The following is an 18,962-nucleotide window of genomic DNA, read 5'->3' as shown; positions in this document are numbered from 1 at the left end:
AATTTTACATGCTCTTCAAGGCATCTTTAAAAAAAGTGGTAAAAGGTTGTCTTGATGTTATTGGAACCCAGTTTCTTTGGTAATACAGGAAAAGCCTTTAAAGGTTTCATTCATCTGGAAAGGAACAACATACTAGCATGACACTTGTCAGTGAATCATGTAAACCAAATGAAAATGTACCCACTGGATCTCAGTGGGTCAGGAATCAGCACCAGCATCGTTCTCGTCTTGATCTCTGTGCTAGTCTCCATGAAATGGTCTATCATAATCCCAAAGAACTCAGGAGGACAAAGCACCAACAATCCCATTTTGCACATTGTGCCCACAGCACCAAGGTTTTTGGACAAAAGCATGTGGAAGAGTGTGAGGCAGAGGTAAAGGGGAAAACCCACAGAATATGTCCTATCAATGAGCTAGCCATCTCTTCTAAGTGAAACCTCATGTAAAGGGACCACTGCTTTTGTGCCAAAGCTGTAATAACATACAAAACAAATGACTAACCTAAAAGACGAACCTTATAAAAGACTAACCTAACTCCTCTCTTAAGGAAAGGACTCACTCTTCTTGGGAAGTACCATATGCTGTTGGATGTATGGAGAGTGGGCATTAATTATGGGCAAGGATCTAGGTGCTGTATGCACCTGGAAAGTAAGTTTGGTTCTTGCCTCAGAGAACTTCCAAATAACGAGGTCAAGAAAGATGGTGTAGATTCAGGCAGACAGGTAAAGCACACAAGATGCACAGGGACAAAGGAGGAGAACAGCCTTGTGAAAGCACCTGCAACAAGCTGTAGACAAAACTTTCTTTGTAGGCATTCTTGCAGTGCAGGCTCAAGGAAGATTTTGAAGGAAAATAACATAAGATGTGATTTTGTATGACTATAGAAGAATCCTCTGACATACGAATAGCAGCAGTAGAAGGGAAGCTTGACATATTCAGCATATGGCAATGCATCATTTTTAATAGTCTTCACTAAAATAGCTCGTGAAATGTCACCAACATACCTTGAGCACAGGGTGATATTTTTTATTTATCTTTATTTGTTTTGACGTTTCAGCCTTTACTATTTACACACTCTTTAGCATTAATGTTGAACCAATCTGGCTTTATTTTAGCAGGCAACGCTTTATTAACACTCTAAAACTTCAAGTTTCATCAAAAATGCCTTCAACATGCAATTTGGATGACAGCCACGCATGAAAAGCCACTTCTAACTGAAAAGTATTAAAAAATGGAACGGACTTCGGAATGGAGAATATGTATGTTCAGTTACCTAAGTCTTATGAAAATATAGCAAACATGAAGATTAGATGGTATGCCACAGGGAAAAGTCTTACACAGGTTGATTGCCTAATCAACATTTCTTTCATGGATGCACTCTCACTCATTGCACACTGGTGAGTAAAGCAGTGCCAGTACTTTGAGTTACATTCACATGTCAATTCAAACTTTAACTGTATTTAACATATTTGTCTCAAAGAAATGGTCCCATAGTAGTCTCACAGTCTTCCTCAATCCCCCCACCCCAGGCACCCTACAACTAGGAGGGAATCATTTGCTGCAACATGGGTGTGAGAAAAGCCTAAATATGGCTTGAAACATTTAGCTAGCAACTTTTTTTAAAAGTAGTTTACCTTGAATATGCATCCCATGTCCCCCCCATGCTCTATCAGCATGACAGAACTTACAGCAACACGGTGGTGACTCTCTCCACTTCAACTCCAAGGGTAGCTGTAAACCTTCACAACCATGTTTTGCCCTGCGTTGTTTGCTTCAAAGAGAAAGCAAAAAAAAGAAAAAAAGAAAAAGCAAAACAGGGCACAGTGTTAGCACTGTCCTTTTCACTCCTGCGGCTGACCAGGAGTAAGGATTAGCTTTCTTTCAGAAATCGTTTAGCCTTTAGCCTTTACAGGCCTGAAGAGAAGTAATGAAATTTTGCTTGTTCCTCTTCCTGGGGGTTTAAAACATGACTAGATTTTAGGAATTGAACCAACAGGAGAGGGAAAGTGTTCTCACAACTAAGTGCCTTCCTTGCATTCTTTCCCAGCATTCATGGGACAGAAAAAAAGCCAGAATAAAGTGCCTACCCTGCCACACCTGGTCATTATTAATTACATAGTTAATCAAGCTGGAATGGCCACACAACCTAATTTAAGCAGAAACTTGGACAGAAATCACTTTTTTTTTACTGTTGATCTTCCACCGCTTTGTATGTGTGGGTAATCAGAAGCTGTCATTTTCAGACTGCGTGGACAGGCAAAAGCCAGAACTAACATATTTAACTTGGGAGGAGGAAAGGTGAGATTTATGGTGAGTGGCAGGAGCCAGTTAAAAACTAAACACCTGTCATATTAAATAGAAAGAAACCTGCTATCTACCGAAACTCTACTGAGCAGAGTCTGACCCCACCTACAGAGAGCTTGAATTACAAGATATTTGTTATAACAAACAGAAAAATACTAGGGAACCCAAGGCAGGAGTCAGGCTGGGCAGTATGTTGCTGCTCTCTCCCCAAGGTGACAACCTTTCTCCCAGTGCAAAGAGCAGCCCTGCCGAGGAAGAATTTATTATTTGCATAGCCAACCTCCTTTTTCTCCCTTGGCCCCAAGGCTGGGAGTAAGCAGTTGCTGTTCGTGGCCATGGTCCCATGGGAAGTGTTACCCCCTCCTCATATAGGGAACTGAAAATAAGATGTTTTGTGTGAAGTGCAGAGATTCTTCAAAAAGCTTCAGACAGGTGAAAGAGTAGGCCTATCGATGGGAAGAAATACTCTGTAATACACATAAAGAGTCAGTGTATAGTGACAGAGGGAAATGGGGAAATTATAGTAAGAGGGAAATTATAGTAATGCTGTCACCATTTGTGCCAGGTGAAAAAGCATTTCTTACCATCTTGAGTCTCTAAATAATCATCTGGAGAATGCTTCCCAATGACCTACACGAAGGTCCTTACCAGAGGAAGCTGGGGAACTCAGGACCTCATATGCGCCCAGGACTGGTCTAACACAGCAAGAAGCAGGATTGCCACAGAACTGCAGGGCATGCACTCACTCCTTCAGCCTATCGTCTGCCATATTTTGTGGCTAGCTGATGAGAGATTATGGCCACAATTCTCTTACAACACATAAACCAGAAACAAGACTAATGGCATCAGAAGCATTACAGCAGGGCAAAGGCAGTAGGAAAAGGGAACAAGCTCTATGATTACTTGACATAAGATGGGTGAGAAAACAGATCCCATCTTAGGAAACTACTATATAAGAGCATGCCAGGTTAGACCAAACCACCATCTAATCCAATATCCTGCCTCTGATGGTATCCAGCAGCAGATGCCTAGGGTAGGTGTATGAGAAACATAGCAAGAATAAAACAATCCTCCTTGAAATATTCCTTCTCAGCTTCCAGCAATCCCGAGTATTACGGGGGCGGGGTGTGTGTGTGTGTAGAAAAACACAGATCGTATTCCTGCTGATGTGCTTCTTGGACCTGTGCAAATCACCATCCTTCTCTGCCTACCCTGGCTTGCCCTCCTTCCCCCAACCCTTTTTGCTGCTCTTTAGACTGAATCACACCTGGGCAAGGGCTGCCTTGCAGTAAATGTGAGCAGCACTTAATACAAAAAAGCCCTCATCTTGGATGGCCCTCAGCAAGGTCTACAGAAGAAATTGTAGGTTAAATCTCATCTTCATCTAGAAAAGTCAAATAAAAAGAAAAAAATCATGTTCTGCTTCTGCATGCAAAAACAGAGAGATGATATAGATAAAATCCCTCACTATGTAATTCCTCCCAACTTTTTCTGCTGCCAGAAGAACAAAGGAACTGAAAACAATTTTTTTTGCAACTTTTTTCCTTTCCATACAACATCAATAGCATAGAACAAATTCAGAAAGTAAGCTGAAATACAGCAGATACAACATAAGAGCTACTACTGCTGCATTTGCAAGAACTAAACAATCTGGTGATCCATTAGAGAACTAAGATAGCGGAGAGGATTGAGAGGCCAGTCACTGCCTTCCATATACAAACTGACTATGCTATAATTATTTTCATCTCCTTACTTACAAATAAATCAAAATTTTATTTGAAGGCATAGTTACTCTTCGGAAGCAATGGCAAGTATAAGCCACAGCCTTAGTGTAAACTACTTGCTTTCCAATGTATTTGGATACCATTATAAAAAGTGCATGCATGCAGCTGAAAGGTTGAACAGCTATAATTGAGGGGAAAATTTGACCTGGTCTCTAAAATCATGCTAAAATGATAGTTAGATCCATATTAAGTATAGCTTTTTTTTTTTTTTTAAAGTATCAAAACCATTAGTTTCCTATCTTCAATCTCTCGCTGAAAATGCACTTTAAAATCTGATACTAAACAGCCCAGCCATAGGCCTGATACAAAATACAGTACTACAGATGACACACTGGGAAAAATAAAACAAAATTAACATACCAATGTTTGTGGCTGGACCACTATACCATTACTGGCATTTTGCTTATGTAGTGATTCCATTGGTGTTTTGCATTACATGGCAAAACCATAGGTTCCCCTTCTAAGAAAAGAATTGCTTAATGTGCCAAATGGTACATCTGGAGAGAAGTACTGCCAGCCTGCAACGATAAAAAACAAAAAAAAAAAAAAAAGAAAAAAAAAAGATGAATCTGATGCTTGCTGGCTAGGTTTCTAAATGATGATGCTCCTCACAATATTCCTACTGAGAATCATATTTTGGTAATGTATTGTCTAAAGCTTTCTGGCTGGAAAGCATCTTTAATCCATTATTCTATGGCTTTTTATTTTTTTGGCAAATCTGGTAGCTGCAGGGGAGACGACTGTGGCTTTAGTGAGATAACATGTATTATTAGTGCTTTGCTTTAGCTTTTTAGTTAAAATATTCTGTTGCCTTCCACTGTCAGAGACATTATTAGGCACGAAATCTGTTTGATCTTTGAGTGACTAATGCAAAATGAAGCCTTTTGCCTTACAGTGTGGATTTAGTGTCATGTGGTATTTAAGGTTCAGCACGTGTATCAGAGAAAACAGGTAGAAAGGATCTATTAGATCATACGTGATCCATTATAATATGTTTTTCTGAAGTATATTACACTACTACCATATAAAGTCTAGTTGGCCCTTCCAAGCAATGACTTCTGCTACTTCTTTGGAAGGTTATTGCACAAATTAAGCTGTTCCTGGCAATGGGATTCCTGCAAGGAGGACCTCTGTGCCCCTTGTCTACTGTTGCAGGGCTCTGGGCTGCTAAAAGGCTCTGACTGCGCAACTCCAAGTAGAGTCATAAGGTGTAGCAAACCTCCATCTGAAGTTTTTAATTTAATTTGCTTCAAACTATGCCTCCTTTCTAATGGTGTTTGGTTCCTGACATTTCCACAGAAAGAAAGAAAAAAAATCCCAAGCATTTTAGACTCTGGAGACTCAAGTTTGCAGCGGCGAGATCTGCTATGATTTAACTCCAGTGATTATAAAATATAACCTCTATTAGCAGAAGTAACGTAACATATGTTGTGGAAGATGCTACTGCAGCAAGGTACACAAGTAATTCACGGTAGGTTCAAAACATCACCAAACACATCTGTCCCAGCAGGCAAGGCAGGGATACAAAGATGCCTTGGAGCAAGGCTCTGCGTTGCTAAAGCTGTGCCAAACCATCCAAGAACACAACTGTGCAAATCTGCAGCAGTTTCAGAAGCTGAAGGAGCTCTCTGGTTTTGAGGTTTGTAACAGTCCCTGCATTACAAAAGGCCATCCAAAGAATACAGATGATTTTTTTTCCACTAAAGGTGAATGATTTTCCAACTGAATACCTCCCTGATTTGATGGTTCCAGCCATGCTTTCTAGAGTTTTTGGAAAGAGACCTACATTATAGATCTCGGAGCAAAAGTTCTCAAAAACATTGCTCTGGAGTTGTTCATAACCAGTCTGAAATAGTCTGTGGACCATATTAAATACTCAGTGAAGAAAAAAGGTGAGGCCTTTTTCCAAAGAGTATTTCCCACCAAAAAAAAAAAATAAAAAAATCCAGAGACCAAGCTGAGATAGCTGAGACAGGGTACTTAATACAGCAATATGAATGCTTCAGGGATGAGACATCAGTGTGTGTGACAACGTAGACACAACACAGGTGAAATATTTGAAATTCTGTAAAATGCTAAGGCTATTATTACTAGCTCGCACTGCTAGGTTGGGGCTGGGAGGGGGAGGTGAGAAGAGATGTGCCTTTCAGGGTTACACCCCTCGGAAACTGCCTTTCTGCTGTGAAATTTCTTATCAGTTAGAATGAAGACACTGGTAGAGTGGGCTTGGCCAGACTGCTGGTTTTGAATGGCACATGAGCTGCCACACTTTGTCTGCTTCCCTGCTGGTTTAGGCATCTGTAATTGTGCTACAGATGTCCCTTCAGCTCTGCTGGGTAGATGTACTAGTCCAGTCTTCTACCAGGTAATTACCTCTTCCCATAGTATTAATGAATACTGAAAAATAGAATTAAACCCATACTGACTTTTTCAAAAGTCTCTGTCATTATCTCCCCTACACGGGATTGCCAGCCATTGCAGACAGCTTCCATGTTTCATAATGTGAATAGTATAAACTGCTTTGACTTTAATCAGTGTTTCCTACATGTGGAAGCACCTCCTCACAAACTGACTGCACACATTAAAAGACAGACTTGAAGTCAAGTTTGGCAAACTCACCTGTCCTCCAAATATATTGACATTTTTCATCTCACACAGCAGTTCCTTTATTTTACCAAAGATCAGAATTTTTACATTCCAGGTGGTAGTTTTCAGGTTCACTCTTTAGTTCCTTCCTGAAGAAACATGTTTGAAAATTGATCTTATCTAAGTTATTTCCCTTCTCTGACACAGAATATTAATGAAAATTTGAACAAAGAATTCAGAGCAGCATGCCTGTCGACAAGTGGATGAGGAGTGTCTACATTCAGGCACAAGTGACTGAACTTTTTGAACAGCTTTGGGAGACTGATTTCTACAGAGCCTGGTGTTATTTATTTACTTTCAATGTCCAGACCTGCGCTTCACTTTGTTGAACAATCAATTCTGAAGTCTTTCCAGTGGTATTTAATGGGCACCTCTTATTTTAGTGTCAGACATCAGATCCACAAGTATGGGTCTCATGGCATGTATCCTGAATTTCTGCTTAACTTATTTTTACGTAGTGAAAACATTGTTTTTCCTGAATAACAATGTAATAGCAAAAGAACAAAGTTCACAGTGAAAATAGACATGGCATGGTTCTATCCTACGATAATGTAACAGTTCCTTAATATTTAACTTTTATAATAACAGCTAAATGAGATACATGCTTTCAGAGACACAAACTGTTCCAAGCCTTACTGTTTCACAGACGGTGGATGCAGAGATTAAGTGACTGACTGAAAGTAACACAGGAAGCCTGTGGCAAAGTCAAAAACCGATCCAAGAACTCCTGATTCCTATCCACTGTCTGAACCACAAGACTATCGTGTCTTCCAACTTGTATTATTATTTTGTACCTGTATATATTGTTTGCCCTCACCATGCTCTGTTAAAAGAGCTATCGATACCATTAGAAAACACCAGTTCTTATCTCCGATAACGCCCATGTTCAGCCTCACAAGCCCTAACCCCCCCTCAAACCTGAATGGAGATCCAGGAGGCCCTTCCACCACTGTTCCCAGACACACGGCACTGTCAGCCCACCTCTCACCAGTCCTATGAACACCCTCCCACAGACCTCCCACCTCCTCCCAACCTCTTGAGCGCAATCTGCCTCACAATCTATTTGTTGAGCCTGCAAATCTGGCAGCATAACTGCCGAACTGAGCATTGTACGTGAGTCTTCTCTGTCCATTAGTGTCTTGAAAGTACTTGTGGTTCAGAAACCCCTTTCCTATCTGGTCTGTGAGGTCCACACTCAGTCTGGTGCCCAGCAGCTTCATCCAGCCAGCTCCAGCTGCAGGAGCGAGCTGCCAGTGCTCTTGGGCACGCAGTAAATGTCACCTCTGCAAATATATTTTTGCAGAACTTAAATTCCAGGGAAGAAACCCCCAAAGTTTTCACCTTTTATTTGGGATAACTGAGAACATGGAAACAGAAAGACTGTATGTGAGGGATTCAGAAAAATACAACCGGTTGTTAATCACTTCATGTTATTGCGTGTCAATGGGAAATAAATACCAGACGCGTGTCTTCGAAAACCTCCCTGATGTGATTTGTCTAGAGCTGCAAAGCGCACACACCAGAAATACAATCCAGAAATTGCATACCATTGTGTCCTGGCACTGATCACCACAAAACAGCTTGCTGCACCTCTCATTCACACATGGAGTGCCTCAGGTTCTTGCTAAGCGAAAAGCAATTGCAGCGCTTCTGAAGCCATCAAAATCCAGCTTCTGTAAATCTGCTAAAAATGCTGAGGGAAAAAAATGAAACAAACATGAAAAATGTTTGCATAGAGCCATAAATGAATATGGAAGTCTACAGTGCATATAAAATTTAAAATTAATCACCATTTTAAAAACAGTGATTATCTCCCTTTTAAAAATCCCTTAATTTTCACGAACACACATACCTGGATTTACTGTTCCATAAACCAGCTCATCCAGATTCATTCCTGTTAGCCAGATTCCATAACTTACAGCGGACTAAAAATGAAAAGCTGGATCCTGTCAATGGATGCCAGACAACTTGTGATTAAAAAAGATTTTTGGGACGAAGTTTCCTGAGTAACCATGGAAAAACCACATATTGATCATTTGAGTTCAGTGTTCTCCCTTTCCCAAGGGAAAGAACATAAAAACATGCATTTGTTTACATCAGCTAGAAAGGAAGTGGTAGAAAGAATGACTGTAATACTGCCCTGTCCAACATTATTTCCTGGCTCTCTCAGCATCTGCTGATGTTTGAAGTGAATCTGTACAAAGCGTACCTTTGCTAAACTTCTCAAAATATATGAAATCTCAACTATTTCTGAACAAAATCAGGTAATAATGGATATGCCAGCCAAGGCCACCTTCTCTCTCTCTCTTAGTCCACCAGCAGGAGCTAGCAAAGCCTATCCGAATTTTTATTTGAACCCCACCAGCACCAGTAGGAATGTGCTATTCAGAAATCTCAGAACAATGTTTATTTCAATACTACCACTAATTTCTGGTCCCTGCCTCCGGTTTGACCAGTTCCCATAGAAAAGTGAGGAAGCTGTGGAATGGCAATGACAGTAGATAAGGAAAAGAGGATTATCATCAAAGAGACCTTACAGCGATCATTTGTCAATATTTTAGTTATGCCTTTCATTATCATAGCATTTGCCATATTCTTTACATTATAGACACAGAAATGCCAAGGAAATACTCATTTCAAACTATGAAGTTATTCCAAGGGTGATCATTTCGAAAAAACAGAATACCTTACGCATGCTACTCATGAAGTTAGTTGCACAACATCGAAAACAGGACTGCACTCTTTCTAACAAGCATAAAATGGAAACAAACAGGTCTCATGTGGAGACTCCTGCTGTTGATTTGATCAGTAAGCCCTGGAAGACTCTCTGCCATTGGTGTATTATCCTCCTGTTCCATAACACAGCTGCCAATTTATTGACAATTTATTTCTCTGACATTCTATTACACCTGGGTGCACTGGGCAGCCTCCAGTCTGTAGCAGGCTCCAAAACAGCATGCTCCTAAATTCACAGTGCCTCATTGGCTCCAGTAATGATTGAAATGAGAAGGGGCAAGATGCTGAACATTTTCTGTGAGGGTTCTCTTGTGTAGCAATGCACACGACTGGATTTATAATCCCATTAACTTTGTTACCTCAACAATAAGACCAGATTTTTTTTTTAGTTTTTTTTTTTTTTAGGGAGTGATAGGAGATAGCAGGACAGCAGTGAATGAAATAGAAGGTATCTGTTTGGCATTCAGTGCCTGATAGTCGCTAATGTGGGTTGGAACAATTTAATTGAAGATTTGCCTTAAAAGAAAGAGAGAAAAAAAGGGTAATAAATAGAAGGAGATATCTCTTGGGGTCTAGCATTTGGAGAACGGTCAGTGGATTGGGCACTCAAGAAGAAGCAGCACTACTCTTCCCTTCATACCAGCTTCCACACAATCCTCCCCCCCCATCTCCAACACATCCTTCACAGCAACAAGTTGTCCTTGGCATGACCCACGTTTCCAGCTAGTAAAGTCCTCCGCTGTTCCCCCCATCCCCTCAGAAGGCATCAGTTTTCTATTTAAAAAATATCAAGTCACCCTATCTCAGCTGCATTATAAACAAAGACTAACAAAACAACCCAAAACTGTTTTGTGTGTGTGGAACAAGAACAAAACACTTCAAACCCAAAGAAGTTTCCAATAAGTCACTCATTGAAATTCAGGAAGAAAAAACCCCAAAGGGTAAAAATACCCCCACGTATCCAAGTTCTCTGAGGCCATTTCTTTCCCTCATCTGTGTTCCATCATCTTCTTCCTTATCCAAAAAAGTTGCGGTGTCCGTGGGAGTATGAAAAAACATTGGTGTGACCACCGAAAGGAACTCTCTGTCTGGCAGCATAAAGCCACGCGTTATCCCGTCTCCAGGAACTCAGCCTTGCTTTGACGGTCATAAATATTCTCTGATGACAAAGCAAAGGGTAGTTATTCATCCACACTGAATAATACTTTAAAACCTTGAAAAGCACACTGGGATCTGTGCTCTGTCCCAGGCAAGAATGTAAGATCCATGGGAAACCACCTCTGATTGGCCTTGCATGTAGGACACCCAGCGCTGCCCACCTCCATCTTCAGGGTGATCCAGGCAGGAAAGAGTGTTGGGCTTCTCCCTTTCAGAGGTCCCAACCCAGCTGGTGGCCATTAAATTTATCTGAGGACAGTGTGAAGCTTTAAAGCCTTCCCAATTCCCTCCCTTGTAAAAATACTTGCTAGCCTCATCCCATCTTGAATGTGTATAGGAAGCCAGTCTTCACCTGACGCAGGCATCACTGGATGTAGTTTCACAGGGCAGCAAATTAAAATATCATATCAGTCAGAGGTGATCAGCATCAACTACATCACTGAATGACACAGACACATGAAGGCTGAAGAAAGGATCCAAGCACAGGCTATCTGATTAATGATAGCTAGTGTATACTAGTAAAGGGTACCCAGAAAGTTAGGTCACCTTTTTGGATACACTCTGCCCTTGGAAGTTTTCAAAGCTTTACAAAACATTTACACACGTGTTTTTAAATGGGAGAGAAAAAAAAAAAAAACAACAAACCAACCCAAAACTCATTACGATATTAACTGTACACTATACTGCGTAATCAGAGATGTCCTAATTTTCAAGAGAGCATTACTTGACATCTTGTTGCATAAATATTCTGCTTGTGCAAGGAAATCTATGAATGATCAGTAATGTACGTCATAGTCTTGCAAGAGTTACTGATGAGAAAATTATCTTTATGGCCAGATTTCATTTAGTCAGTAGGAAAAAAAAAAAGATCTAAATGTAAGTCACTTTCTTCTTTTGGCCTCCTTTTCGACCCCCCAACCCAAAATTAATAATATATTCACAATGACTAAATAATAACTTTATGCTTACCTGTATATGCCTTCTCCTTTTATGGTAGGCTTTTAAATTAAATTTAATCTTGCCATTCAAGGTAGAAACAAGTCATAAAACTAACCTGTCTATTAGTCAGTGTAGTTTTAGAATTACATTCACATTTCTTCCTTTGAGAATGTAACTGATTGTTGACACAATGGAGGCCAAGCATGCATTTATGGTGCATGATACCATTGTGTGGCTAATAGAGGGAGTTTACTTATTCCACAGATGACTGCCACAAGAGAATGTAATTGCTCAATAATGTGTCAATGTACCCATGGGAAGGATTTAAGTCATCTGAGACCTGTATTGGGAACTTGCCAGGGACCCCAGCACTACCTCTAATTTGCACGACATGGAGGAATTGTAGTCATCTTCCGCAATAAGGATAAACAGAACGAGGGAGAAAGTCAGGAAGAGGCAAAGAGGCACCTCAAATCCAAAAATTGCTTAGACTTCCAGTTGATATGAATAAATTGGAGGTTTAGTGATTTAAAAAAAAATAATCAAGTTTTTAAGTTTCTGATTTAAGAGCAAGACTAAGAAAAAACATTACATTAAAAAAAAAAGCTTTTTAAAAAATTTTAATTTTTATTTTTTAAGGGGTCCAGGATGTGAAGAGTATTGCCACCTAGCCATAAGATCCTAGCAAATGTAAATGTCTCCACAAAAAATGATTATGACATGCTACTTTAAGAAAAAAGAAAAAGTATTTCTCAGAAAATTGAACACAACTAGAAGCGAAAAACGGTTACCCAGATGCAGGAAATAAAAGCTGTAAGAGTAACAAACTTCCAAGAGGACAAGTCAACATAAGTGTAATATACTCCAGCACATAAGATGATCTGCTTAAGGGAGAAATCACCTCACCACGAATTAAAGGCTGGAAAATAGATACAACACCTGACTGAAAAACTATTTACAGACAATGAAATCTTTGTACTACCTGAACCATGGCTTTATTTTTTTAATAATGTATCAAGTTAAAGTGGAACATCTGACTGACTGGATACTAGTGTGAGAGAAAAAAATAGTCAAAGCAGAGTTAAGAGCTCACTGAATATTGCAAATCAAGTAGCACAATGCAGGATCAACTCAATAAATAGGAATATTTTCCATACTCCTCAAGGATGCAGAGTCACAGGATGGGATTCAGCTTGTTGGATGCCTACTTTTAAGTACAGAACTCCTATAATTGCTTTTGTGAAGGCTACCCAATTGCTTTAGTTCAGGTACATGTGTAAAAAAAACTGGGCAAATGAAGGACTCGATTAGGAATTCACCTTTGGATGCGATGAGAAGCTTTTCAAACCAATGGAAATTGTAACTCCAACGAGACCCATAATAATGTAAAGACACCCCCTGGTTAAAACAAGAACCACCAGACAGCCCCCAGTGGCTAGGGCAGAACTGGAATTTAAAGCCTCTCCCAGTATCCAACTGGAGAATATTTCCTGAGTTTTAAAAATGGTTTATGGTATGTTTTCTGTCCACCTTTCCTCAAGACACAGCTCAGAAGCACTTGCCCACTCTTAGCACTAAGAGTTTAACCCCAAACCCCATGAGCCAAATGATCTGATTCAATGACATGCACTGTGTCATGATGTGATGCTCAGCTCAGGGCCCATGTGTAACCTACTACACTTAAAAAAAAAATCCCCCAAACAACAATTATACTAGTTCAGCTAATTTCAGGTTAGTTTTTCAAATGGGTCCTTTCCCCCAGCCCTCCCTCTATTCCTCCCACCACCCGTGATTTTTCCCATTTTCAAATAAGATTTAGAAATCTGCCCAAGGCAGGTGGGTGGAGGCGCTCCAGATACTATGTATGTTGGTAGCCCAGCAGTTATTTGTGGTTGACTTTTTTGGTTGACCACAGGAATTTCCAGGGTGGTGTAAACAGACAGATGTGGGTTCTTTTCTGCTATATAGATCACACCATAGAGAGATATCAAAGTTAAAAAACAAATCCATGAATAATGCACTAGTGCCAGCGTTTGAAGCTCAGAACTTTAAAGACTGGCCTCTGAATTTATTGGTTTAATTGTTGGGTATGGACATTTAGGCCACCAGATAGCTTTTGAAATCAAATCAGCACTGGAAGGTTTCCCAAGTATTTAAAAGTTCATACAAAGTGAAAGTGGGCTCAAGTACTGGCAACTCAAAGCTGCCCCTGTCCTGACAGTACTGCCCTAGTCTTAAATGCTAAAGTTGCTCTTTCCTTCTTTTCCTCAGTATCATATTGGTTTGCTTTTTACTTCAGTGAGGTATCTCAACAACTATTCCATGGCTCTTTGCTGCTGTACCGTTGGCAAGCTAAAGGGGAGGGCTTCGAGGGTATGGGTGACAAGGCAGACTTCTGCTGGCGTAGATGAGTAAAGCTCCACTGATCTCAGGCTAACTCATATAAGCCAGGAAATTTTGCTCCTCATTCTCTTTTTCTTTTTTGTTTTTACTGGTACCGTTACGCAAAAAATTATTTTTGTCATGTGATTTTTTGTGCCTTGTGCTCACACAACAGACACATCATGGCATTTTTTCCCTTGAGATTAACAAGCAGCACATGATTAAAATCATGTTAACTCAACAGTGCAATTTGCTAATCATTCTTACTCTGGAATTGCCAGCTAAAGCTCTTTTCATCATTTATTTTTTCAGGAGGATTTGTATAGGTTTCTGTCAGTCTATTTTAGAGCATGGCAGGTTATAGAGGCACTTTGATTCATGGCTGGACATAGATTATTTTAAGTAGAAGGAAAAAGGAGTCTTGGTTTTAACAGCATTGCACTGTCATCTTGCGGTTGCAGCGCTCAGTTCCTAACCCTTATTTGGAAATGCCTTGAACAAGAATCCGATGTGAGCAGGAAGAAATGGTAATTGCCTCACTCCCAGGGCTTTGGTTTATTTGGAGGCCTCCTTCCTGCCGCTCTTGTGACAACAAGACAGGCTGGCCTTGCCAACTGTTTCCACTTCAGTTCCTTCCATCTCCTTCCTTCGTGAGAGGAGAGCATGACCTCCTCCATAAAACCATCATTATTTAGAAGACTTCATCTCCTCCGGAATTGCAGTACTTCGACTATGAAAACTTACTCGAAGTCACATTTTCAGGGCAGTGTTGTGTACAGTCCTCCTTCCTGCCTGAGCTTTAAAGAGGGAATGCTCTACCACTGTCAGCTCCTGATTAGTTATACAACTGTTTCACAACTGAGGCAAACCAATTCAAACACTTTCTTGGCTTAATTCACTTTTTGCAACTTGTAAACAGCAACCATTTTTGCCTCTTTTTCTGGACTGCTCAAGATACCAGCCAGTGTGGGATTCTCCTTGTAGACCCTTCCAATCAGCTCAAAAGAGTTAATTTCCTGAGCTTGTCCAAGATGTAAGAGAAAGCCCTGAGCTAGGCCTCCCTTCGCCTCCAGTTGTGCTGTTCCCACCTAGAGCACTGCTCTCCCACCAGTCTCCTTATTCCAGAAAGATACACAACACAGATCCAGTCCCAGTGAAGCCTGACCTAATCATCTATCAGTGCACGAATGGAAACCATGAAACGGTAGTCAGCCTAACTAGTTACTTGGAAGCATGTAGCATGATGATAGCCCTAACCTAAACCACAGATTCCAAAAGCTGGGACCCTGTCCTCCTCCTCAAAAGGCAATATGTAAATTCCCTATTATACAGATTCTTCCTTACCCTTTTACCAACACCAGGAATCAAAAGCTTAAAAATCTATGTTACTTGTTTCTATTTGTGCTCTTCACTTTAGCCATTTCTTTCAAGCTAGAGAAGAAAAACTAGTAAGGTCACTATTGTTACCTTCAGTTTTGGCTTTCGTATTTGGGCTGCCAATACTTTGAGGGAACGTTTATTTTTGCAGAAACCACTGCTAACATTAAAACTCAGGGAAAAAAAAAAATCAGAAATGGGTTCCTACAGGGCTTAGTTTAGTATTTGGGGAAAAAGCCATTGTATTTTGCTTAGAACTGTGTTACTATTGTTCCCCTGCATGGAATCTGGAGTATCCATACTGAATTCCCCATTTTCAGAAAGAACTGCCTACAGCTTATAATGCTGTAAACCATGTTTAGTTCAACTTTTTTTAAATGTGGAAGTTTTTGTGATCTTGCAAATGGATTACCACAGATAGACTTACGCATCAACCCAAAATCTTACTACCAGCAGAGGGATCCTCTGTAGGCCTTGGAATCCATTAATGCACCACTCAGAGTACACGAGGGCTGTACTCTAAAACTCCCAAAATACAAGATATTTATTGCAAGATTCTTCTTTTCAGCTATCAGACATTTTAAAAGGTCAGAATTACCTATTTTTTCTTCACACCTTCAAAATGGCTACATTTTGGTTTAGCTTCAGAAAAGAACAAAACTTCTTGCAGAGATAAAATGTAAAAACACCTCAGAAAGGAGACTGCAAAACGACGGGGATAGTACGGAAACTTTTGTGACTGACAGCTACCACCGGTGCAATTGCCATTATGAAACAAATAGACTGAAATGTGAAGAATTTTATTTGTGGTAGATTTAGCAGAGAAGTTAGGAGACTAATCTGACTGATAAAGGATGTGTGGGAAAGTCCAACCGCCAGATATGGAGATGCCCCTGAAACCAGGAATCAATAAACTGCAGAGGACAAAGCAAAACCAAACCAAAACGGGGACACAACTGACAGATTGATATTGCAGGAGTAGGAAACGCTGCAGTCTCCGCAGCGGGAGAAAATACACACGCACACACAATCCAGGCCGTGTCAAAACTAAGCTGCTGCTGCTGCAAGACTCCGAGAGCAGGGTGCCTTGGCTCTGTTTCGGAGAGACCACCTCTAACAGCAAAAGACAACTCGATGGCTAATTCAGTCCTTCGCCTCACTTACCCATACTGCCAACAAGGCTGCTAATTAGTACTAACTGTGACGGTGGTTTCTGTGATGTGGACAGCTGTTTGCGAAAAGCTGGACGGAGACCACCAACTCACTTCAGACAGGCCACTAAACAGCCATCTGAGGGTAACCACTAGGTCGCTAGCAACTTGGGTTAGATTCAAACTAGTGACTTCGAGGTGAAAAGGCTCCATATTCAATTACCAGTCCCCTGAGTCATCCCATCCACCCTCTACAGTTATTTCAAAGTGCTTTGGTAAGCAATATCTGAGGACATTACATGTGTTCAAAATGCTAAAAATACACGTCTAAGAGGGCAGGGAAAAGATCAGATCACCCAAAAGCAAATTTTCCTTTCTGTTTAAAAAGAAAATAAAGGAAAAAAAGAAAAAATCACTATTCTAATACTTTAAGCTTGTTTTTTGTTTTTAAATATAAAAGCCCCCCTCCCCCCCATGCCATTTCAATTAATTCTTGCAAAAGAAAGAGAGACTGTTCTTGGAAAAAAATAGTAATATTCCTTTTACCTTTATATTTTCTGAATAACCAAATCAATAGTAGAAAGAAGGGGAAAGCACTTGAAGGTGGGGGTGTGAGAAGGGTAGCAGGAACAAACCAAAATGCTAAAAGATGGATTAAAAAAAGCCCCACGCTGAAAATGACAACTCCCAGGGATTCTACCCAGGGCTTCTCAAACTTGCAGATTTGTTTTAAGAGCGACGCTGCCCTCTGGTACCCTGGGATATGGTATTTTCAATGCAACTCCAGAGGTCCACCAATCTATTTTTGTCACCTTTCTTGGGATCTGACAACTCTCACCAGGGGCTCAGTTAAACAAGCCTCCAGTTTTTAAACAAAGTGGATTTTAATTGAGAAGCACCTGTGGTGAGCGAGTCTACTGGCATTATTAAAAAGCAAATTTATCACACTGAATCATAGAAGCAGGGGGCAGAGGAGCGAGCGGGGAGGGGGGGGTCCACGCATACGTCATACCTGCAGCACAGTACCATTCCTTTCATAAAACTCCCTTGAAGAAATGTGTAGGATTTGTCTGCACCCCATGAAGACTGTTTTTCCCAACAAGCTGTTCCCAGGATGTTGAAAAGCTATCATTCATAAAAAATTATTGAGGGGGAAGGAGGTAGCAAAGGGGAGTTCAGAAGGCCAGGGATGCCAGTGGAAACCACAGAATGAGACCCTCTGTGAAGCACGCACCTGTTTATGGCCACCATAATAGCTTAACTAGAAAGCTTAAAGTTCCAAATTGTGGGGGGTGGGAGAAGGGGGGAAAGAGGGAAAACATAATGAAAGCTTGTTCTAATATCAAAATACGTTTTAACCCGTGGAGTGCAGGCTCACAACGATGGCTGCAATTTCGAATAAAGCACTGACAATGCAAAATCCACAGAACTGAGGAGGACACTCTTCAGACACATCTTGGTATCATTAAATAGACATGGGCTTGGGCCAAAGACTGGAAGACACACCACTTTATAAAGTACGTGCCTAAAAAAAACCCTGCTTATTAAATAATATTTAATATTGGCCCAGAGAGCAGTTGAGAGTAGAGGGTAGGTGCCAAGGTCTGTCTAAATGCAGTAATAAACAACTCCTGTAACAAAGAATTTACAAGGCAAGGAAAAGAGAGTGAAGCCACCCTGCAAAGACTTGGACAATACACAAACGTTCAGAGTGACAAAGAACGTGCTGTAGTTTTAATGACACTATTAGTAAAATCCCTTGGTGATTTGTAACAGTGTTATGCATGCACTTTCCCCTCAGTAACTGGTAAAAATTGTGTACTCAAGCCTGTTGGTCCAGCTGAGAAGACTTGACATTAAGGATGAGACTCCTCACAGGTATTAGTCGGTAAGGACGCTTTTCTCCCAGGAAGAAGCTAGGCATTTTCATCCATTGTTCTCTTTATGAAGTGGTTTCGTTGACATTTGTGCCAAGACTTCTCAAAACATTTTGAGAAAAGAAATCTCAAACTGAACTGAAGGAAACCACAGGCAGGGGGAATACACATATCTCACAGAGAAGCTGGGTTTAAATCTTTTATCTGAAGTACTCCGAGTAATGCTGGAAGGCTGCCCTTGATGCAGAGCACTCAGTCTTGTTGACAAACTAACACTTCCGGCAGAACCTATCGTGATGGGCCTATAAAAAGCAGAACAGGAGGGCTGCCCCAGGAGTTTGAAGGGGAACACGGGGTAATAGAAGACAGTTGTATGTTTCTTTTCATTAATATTGTTAGCCCAACATTTTCCCATTTACTAGCGCATATGCAATACTGCTGGCTATTTTTGCCTTGTTTGTATAAATCAGCCTACTGAACCTCACTTTTAATGAAAAGTAGGAACAGTCTATGATGTGCAGAGGAAAAGAAACACATGGTGCAGAATAAAGGGGGTAAGGAACTGAACAGAAATACCACCTGCTCTACAACCTATGTCTGGGAAAACA

Source organism: Nipponia nippon, unplaced genomic scaffold (genome assembly GCF_047370975.1).
Source record: "Nipponia nippon isolate SJK-2023a ecotype South Korea unplaced genomic scaffold, ASM4737097v1 scaffold_3, whole genome shotgun sequence".
NCBI classification, from domain to species: domain Eukaryota; kingdom Metazoa; phylum Chordata; class Aves; order Pelecaniformes; family Threskiornithidae; genus Nipponia; species Nipponia nippon.
The sequence above is the reverse complement of the archived record's forward strand: the minus strand, read 5'-3'. Positions refer to the sequence as shown.